Here is an 8,103-nt window from a genome sequence, read left to right as displayed (position 1 = left end):
AGGGCATGAGACCCCCCCACCCCCAGTCATTGGCAACTTGACATCAGCTGTACTTGATACGCTCTACCCCCATCTCTCAGCCAAGAGTTCAGACATGACCATACCATTGCCCCTGCCACCCAAGCTACTTTTACCTTGTCACTTGTCTAGAGAGCCATCAGGTTCAGGGAACAAACAACCTTTCAAGGGAGCCTGCACTGGGAGGCAAGTGGCTGAGACAGGCTCCTGGGTACCACACACACCTTGGGACACAGCTCTATGGGAGGAGGCAAGAAGGGAGGCCTCTGCCAGGCACTTTGCTAATGTTTTGGCAATACCTGCCCACAGGAGGTACTCATGGTGGGGGCGTGTGGAGCCGGAGCCTTTGCCACTGATACCACCCCCAGTGACTCTGTAGGCCTGTTAATAAGTGCTTGATTGGTTTACCTGGCCTGGCAGGAGCCTGAGGTTCCCCCTTCCTTGAAGAGCAGACGAAATGCCACAGGAATCCTAGATACACAAATAGGCGGCTCTCAACTCCCTGTCACATCTTCTCACTTGAGCTGGAAATAATGGTGAGTCATTCTGAGCAGGAGGGCAGGCTCCAGGTCCTGCAGGTGCTGCTCTGGGGCTGGGACAGGGCTCAAGGGACAGTGAGATGCTTGATCAGGGGTCACGCACGACTTGAGAATGGTGGAACTTGGGTCTGAAGCCTTTGGAAGGAAGGAGGTAAGAGGCACAGTTCAGCAAAAGCCAGAGTCCTCCTGGCTGTCCTCAGGAGGTGTGATGTTGCCTGGAAAACACAGCAGCAAGGTGGAACCAGGGCATTCAGGCAGCTGGGACCAAGACTTAGAAGAGCTCTGGCAGACCCTCCCCCCTTCCCCTCACTGCAAGTGGCAAGCCCCCATGCCTACTTTCCATGGTGCTAGTGACTGAGAACCGCCCTGGAGCCTCCTAGCCTCTCCTGGGTAAGCATTCCTTCCTATCAACTTGAAGCGCTTTCTCCGTAGTCCTCAGCTGCCATCAGGAGGGACCCAGCTTTCCCCATCCTGGTGTCAGAACACATATCTCCTAAGGGGAGGGTTTTCTTCTCTGACCTTAGCCATGTCCTAGTGAAGAAGCGATCCTTCTTCCCCAATACACACTCCTTCCCTGCTGGAGAGGCCATGCAAGCAGCGAGACCACCTCTGTAGAAAGCTGCATAGCTGAGGTCCCTGAACTTAACAGTCCCTCCAGGATACTCGGGCTTTGGGCCTTGCTCTGGTTTGGGTGGCATTTGAGCTGGGCAGGCACTTGGTCACTGTTTTCTTCCCAAGAGAAAATCCCTCACATCTCGGCAGGGAAGCACAGAACAAACGCACAAGCTGTCTGCTAGGCGGATTGGTTTCGCGGAGTGGGGGGAGCCTAGAGGAAGCTGGCTTCCGGGCTGCCCCCCCCTCACCGCCGACCCAATCCCTCCCACCCTAGGGCCCGGTGAGAGGTCTGGGCCCTCTCTGATTGCCCGAGGCTCCAGCCGGGATTCCGCCGGGCGCGCTCCCGCCGGAATCCGCGCGGCTGACCGGAGTCTGCCGCCGCCCGCCGGCTTGAGTGTGCCACCTTAACCCGTTCCTGCGCAGTGCGGTGGGCTCCGGTTGCGGGCCCGAGGACAGCCTGGCAGGTGCCTGCGAGGTCCATCTGAGGGACCACCGAGGCTCGTTTCCATCTGAAGATAGAGGAGCCTAAACTCTGAGGGTGCAGAGCAGGCTTCACCTGGCAGCTGCCCCAGATTTAGCTTCCTTTTAGGCAGCCCACCACCCCGGCCAAGTGGAAACACAGTGACTGCAGAAAAGCCTATTTTACTCCGTTGCCGAAAGGCGAATGTAACCAAGAGGACCCAAGTGACTCGGGTCCTACCCACCCACTATTTACCAGACATGGCTATGCAGTCAGTCAGCTGCACTTCCCATCACCCGCCAGCTCCAATCTGCGCCCTCCGCCCTATGTCACGCACAGACCACAGGGTCCCCAGCCCATTCTATGCACTCTTTTGCATAGGGACAGGTCTCCCTCTTTAGCACCCCCCGCAGCCAGTGAGGGCCCATAACCCTCCAGGCCGACACCAGGGGTCGGCACCAGCTAGCCCGCCCAGACTACCGTGGTGCCAGGCTGCCCCTCTGGGCGCTGCAGCCCGGCAGGGATGGCAGCACGCGCAACCGATTGCCGGACACTGATTTACCCTTGCAGATGGGTACCCGAGCCTCCATGTTCCTGGGTGACAGCCAGCGCCGGCAGAATCCCGGCAGCGGGCGGTGGCGGTGGTGGCTGCGGGGTGCGGGCGGCCAGCCGGGGAGCCGACTCTGCAGTCCCGCGGGCGGCGCGTACGGAGCGCCCGGCCGCCGCCCGCAGCCGCACCGCGCCGCACCGCGCCACGCAGCGCCGCACCTGGCCCCGCAGCGAACTCAGAATTAAAGGGGCCGGCCGGGGCCAGAGCTAGTGAGGTGCGTCGCTCGCCACCGCCACCGAGCTGGCCACCGGGTTAGACCCCCGTCCCGCCGACCCCTACTACAAAGAAAACATCCCAATTCTTTGCCAGAACCTAGTTTACCAACCAAAACTCCGTGCAGAGCTCAGCTGGGTGTTGCCTGGGTCGGGAGAGGTGGTGAGGGCCGAAGTTGAGGAGCATTTGAGAGGTTCTTGCTAACATAATGAAGTAGGCAAGATGAACCGATCAATACTAACTATCCCGGGCCCGAGGCGGGATACAGTCCCGCGGGAGATGTGTTGCTATTATTACGATGTTGCCAGACAGGCTCTGCAGACCCCAGGCCCCCCTCTGACTTTCTGCTCTTGTGCCCTCTCCTGTAGCCTTGAGCCCCATCACTCTTACCAAGCACAAATTTGGCCTCTCAGGACAAAGCAGCAGGTGAGGGTCTGGCTGCAGTGTGACAGAATCTCACTACTGTCAGTGCCCCTCACCGGGTGGGGGTTGGGGGAGCCTCAGGAACAAGAGAACTGCAGGGCCGGCCTTTTGCCTTTCTGACTTCCTTTCCCTAGTGCTCTGGATAGAGAAGGCTGGGGGGGGGGGTGGGGGGGGGAGGCACACAGTTGTCCTTGGAAAGCAGGCTCCTCACCAAAGCCCTCTCACAGATCTTGACAACACTAGCTGGGGTGGGGGCTCAGCTCACCATACCCTGGGGTGGGTACAGTAGGATACCCTCTGTTTTCTTGGAGACAGGAATTTTTTAGGGATCCAGGTTGGCTGGCAAGTCATGCAAAATAGCTCCAAACTAATTCAGTTCAGCAGGCCCCGTCAGAACCGCCTACATAGCAGCTCCACAAAGGGGACTCACTGAGATGGGTCACAGAGCTCTGGTGTTCAGAGGGACTCTGGTGTGGGAATTACTCTTCCTGGGTCCTCCCTGCTAAGACAACCCTTCCTAGAGGTGGAGGTATCGGGCTTCCTTGCAAGGGAAGGATCTTCGAGATGTGGCCATTCTCGGGTGGTAGGTTTAAGATTGAGACACTCCCTGGAGCTGCGGGGGGCGGGGGGAGGTACCCTGAGAAGTCAGTGGCTTTCGCGGGCTTCCAGGGAAACAGATGATTGGTAAGACCATGCTAGTGTGGTTTCTGGCTTCTGGAAGATGGCCTATGACGACGGGCTGCCCATTGCAGGACCCAGAGTCCGGCCTGGGTGTTTTGCCGGCCAAACTCAAACTTTAGTCTCTCCCAGTTATCAGATAAGTAAATTGACTGCAAAAGAGGCAGCCTGTCAATGTTAAAGGCACACGAAGAGTTTAGTGTCTAACAATGACCTAATAAACAACGGTTTATTCTGTTCTGCCTGCTCTTCTAAGAGCTCCCAGCCTTCAGTCCGCGTTCGCTTTGTCCCTAACCACTGCTCTGTGTTTCTCACTCTTCCTGCCTCCCACAGTCTCAGCTGTTGAGCGGCAACATCTTACAATGTTGCGCTGGGTGATTTCCCCCAGGGCTTCTCCTCCTTCTTCTATTCGTCATGCTTATGCCCACTAAAGAGTACATATATGTTTATATGTTTCCTTTGCTTTAGTTGTAGAACAAAAGGTGTGGGTAGAAAAAAAGAAAAAAAAAAGAAAGAAAGAAAAAACAAAAACCCTTGTGGATAATTAATAATCATCTTAATTGGAGGTTCGTGCCTGCCGTGTGTCAGATGCTGTGCTAAGCACCTGTGACCCAGCACAGCCTTCAGTCCTCGTAGTCTTGTGACTTGCCTGGTAGTGCCACTCATTGGGCAGGCAGCAGAGGCAGAGAGAGGGAAGTGACCTGCGCAAGGGCAAGAAGTGATAGGGCTGGGGCTAGGTCTTGAATCAGATCGCTGTGGCTCCAGGGTGTGTGTGTGTTTGTGTGTGTGTGTGTGTTTGTGTGTGTTTGTGTGTGTGTGTCTCAAGTACCTCTGAATTTCATTTCTCTTTGGGATTTTCCTCTGGCCTCTGCTCTTGTCTCCTCACTTGGCATGTCACTTTTCATCTTTCCTTTAAATTCTGACCTAGGTGTGAATGGCCATGGGGGGTGGGGGCGGGAATACGTAATGAAGGAGAAGAAGAAAGAGCTATGACTGCAGGGCCCCGCCCTGAAGGGTCCTCCTCTTGACACACTTCACGGGGAGATGGAGCAGCAAGAAGGAGAACATGGGCCCGTTTCCCAGTGCAGACACTCATTAGTTGTGACAACTTGAACAATTAAAAAAAAAATCTTTGCGCTTTAATTGCTTAATCTGTCAAACAGGAATGCAAAGCTCCCTTACAGCTGTGGGAAGGGCTAAGCGATAAGGAGTGGACAGCTAACTAGTTTCTCTGGTAAACTAAGCCAGATGGGGTTTACGATCATCAAGTTTTTTTCCCCAGGTCTCCACTTCTTTGTTTTGTTTCCAAGAGAAAAACCAAAGGGTCCCTTGTTAGGTTTCCTTGGTGAGACTCTCACCCCCACCCCCAGACCTTTCCTTCCCTGTTATTTTGGTTTCTTGCTTGGGAGCCCCTCAGACCTTGCCTTCAGGGAAAGACTGTGGTAACCACTGTAGGGAGTGGCAAGTAACTATAGTCATTAACAGAAGGCTTTATGGGGCTGGGGAGATGGCTCAGAGGTTAAGACCACTGACTGTTCTTCCAGAGGTCCTGAGTTCAATTCCCAGCAACCGCATGGTGGCTCACAGCCATCTATAATGTGATCTAGTGCCTGTTTCTGTCACGTAGGCCTACATGTGGGCAGAGCACTGTATACATAATAAATAAATATTAGAAAAAGAGAAAAATTTGAAAAAAGGGTTTATGTAGATAAGTATTTGAACAATCACACTAGGTGTCAGAATCATTGTGCAGCTCTATTTACCTAACATTCTCAAAGATACAAAACACCGTAATCTACAGGGACAGGAAGCAGGTCAGTGGTTGCATGCATGGAGGTAATGGGAGGGGGATGGGAGACGGACTGCCAAGGGATTCCTTTGGAGGTGGGGCAATGGCTATGTTTGTTTATTATCTTGAGTGTGTCGATGGTTTTGCAGGTACGTACCCATGTCAGAACTTAACCATATTTACATTTTTAAGCAATAGGATTTATTGTACAGGAAGCATATAGCAATAAAGTACCTACCTCCTGAAAAAGGAATTATAATCCTCTGTGCACCCACCTCATCCTCACAGGAGGGAGAAATCCTCAGTTCCTCCCACCACTAGTTTTTTTTTTTTTTTATTAACTTATTATTTATTCACTTTACTTCTTGGTCATAGTTCCCTCCTTTCTCTCATCCCAATCCCACCCTCCCTTCCTCTTCCCCCTCCCCTAGTCCTCAGAAAAGGGGACCCTCCCTCTATACCTCAGAAAAGGCGAGTACTTCCCCCTAACCCACACACCCCAGCTCATCAAGTCACACCAGGACTGAGTATGTCCTCTTCCTCTGTAGCTAGGCAAGGCAGTCAGGGAGGAAGATCAAAAAGTGGGGCAATTTAGAGTTCATGTCAGAGACAGCGTCCCCCTCCCCTTATTAGAGGTCTCACATGAAGACTGTGCTGTCCATTGGCTACATCTGTGTAACGGGCCTAGGTCCTAGCCCATGTATGGTCCTTGGTTGGGGCGTCAGTCTCCATCAGCTCCCCTGAGCCCTGGTTAGTTGGCTCTATTGGTCTTCTTGTGGGGCTAAAAATATGGGATGCTTCACAAATTTGTGTGTCATCCTTTCACAGGGGCCGTACAAATCTCTGCATTGTTTCAATTTTAGTATATGTGCTGCCAAGTTGAATGCCCTCCTACCACTATTTAGGATCCCAGAAGGACTCCATGGTTCTTTCTGTTGGTGTCAACTTCCTGGTATAACCAGTACCTCTTTTTTGGTGGTCCTGTACCTGCTGTGTGCTGGCATAGCCCTTCTAGCCCACTGGCAGGCAGGACAGGGGTGCTTTGGGGGTATTTGATTTAATGCCTATAGCCAGGCTTGGAGAAAAATGTGACTGACTATTTTACAGAGAAAGATACTGAAACTCTGAGAGGATCAGACAGTGACCAGGCTAAGTTAGCTACAAATGGTATGGTAGGGACCAAACTCACGATTGTGTGAGTCCACAAGTTGCCATGTCATCCTGCCAACTGGATACCAGGCTTCTCAGCTTAGGATGTGGACCCAGACCATCAGAACTCAAACCCTGAGTGTACAGCCTCTTACCCTGAGGAAGGACTCTGACCTGACAGAAAAGGGATTGATGCCACTGGTTAACTGGCCACATGTTAACTCGGGGACTGGAAACAGTGGTTCAAGCTTCCAGATTCCAATCCTCTTTGTTCCAACAACAGCTTGGTGAATGCCTCTCATAGTTGCACAGCCCTGGGCTAAGCACTACTCAGCCCGGTAAAAGGATAGGATCAGGCAACATCTGGTCTCAGTCTTGTGAAATAAATATGGCATTTGCCCGAGCCCCACCTCCTTGTTCACAGGCTGTAAAGAGAGAAGAGAGGGCAGAAGTACTGAGACTAGCACTCACAGTCAGTGAATACTAAGATCTCACAGGATCAAGGAGCTTCAGAATGGACTTGGTGAAGTCCATCGGTGAAAGGACTCAGGAGTGGGATGGTTTCTACCATGAACATTGTTGCTGTTGCTGCAGCTGTTGGGGTGCTCTGTGGGCATGGACGGTCAGACACTGGAGGACATCCTTGAGAGTAGAGTGCTGTCCCAACTGAGTTCAGAAGTCAGTTTCTGTAGGAAGTAGGAAGTAGCTACATTGACCTCAGCTGCTTCCAAGGGGCTCCTGGGTGGAGCCTGAGACTTGGTTCCTGGCCTGAGTTATCTGCAGAGTCTCCTATTCCCCTTAACGTCAAATGTTGAGCCAACCCAAGACTGGCTCCAAAGAGTGTGCCTCTGCCTAAGGCTGAATTACTTTGGCTTGGGCTCCTTCATGTACTTGTGAGAGCACAACAGCACAGGTGGCAGCAGGTCTAGGGCCTGATTCCAGCCGGCTGTGCTTTAGCTGTGACTCAGTTTCCACAGCCATGTGCTCTCAGGGTGAGCCTGTAGGATAAACCACGTGGAATGGAGCTTGTCCCATGAAGACACAAGTGTAACACAGACATTGACAGTGTTACTGTCCTTTATGGGAAATGGGAGGTGAGCGATCTATTCCAAGCAGTTATGGCTTAGAGTTCATGGAATACCTACTTGAGCACAGTGCCCCATGTAAATTCATTCACTGTCCCTTGCTTTTTTCTGAGTCAAGGCTCTTTCTGAGATTGTCATGTGTCCCTTAGACAGTTCATGCCGTACAGTGGCTCCTTGATAGTTCTCAGTGAAGTTTCTGGTTTCTTTAAAAACTCAGCTGTGCCATGTAATGTTTTGCTGGAAGCTGTCTCGTGAGAGAGGCGTGATTTTGGCCAACTGAAAACATCTGTGGGTGGTCTCTGAGGAGAGAATATAAATAGAAGCCCACAGACAGTGAGGACATTTTCTTTTTTGCATCGCTACACTTTGCAACATTCACATTGCTTCACTGGTCTTTGTTTTTTCTGCACTTCACTTTGCAGAGAGAAACAACCCAGGAAACGTCTCATGGCACACTCCATCTGAGTCTGATGACTCATGTCCATTCGGCGAAGTTTTGCTGCTTCTGCTGGACTGTGTTGCCG

General features: G+C 52.3%; 1 non-coding gene across 1 annotated transcript; it reads right to left on the bottom strand.

The window, feature by feature from the left end:
- Nucleotides 1–6,128: 6,128 nt before the first annotated feature.
- LOC127206777 (U6 spliceosomal RNA) lies at nucleotides 6,129–6,232 on the bottom strand. The gene has a single exon (XR_007832871.1). It is a non-coding gene; the product is annotated as a U6 spliceosomal RNA (small nuclear RNA).
- Nucleotides 6,233–8,103: the final 1,871 nt, after the last annotated feature.

This window comes from Acomys russatus, chromosome 23, assembly GCF_903995435.1.
Source record: "Acomys russatus chromosome 23, mAcoRus1.1, whole genome shotgun sequence".
Taxonomy (NCBI): Eukaryota; Metazoa; Chordata; class Mammalia; order Rodentia; family Muridae; genus Acomys; species Acomys russatus.
The sequence above is the reverse complement of the archived record's forward strand: the minus strand, read 5'-3'. Positions and strand labels throughout refer to the sequence as shown.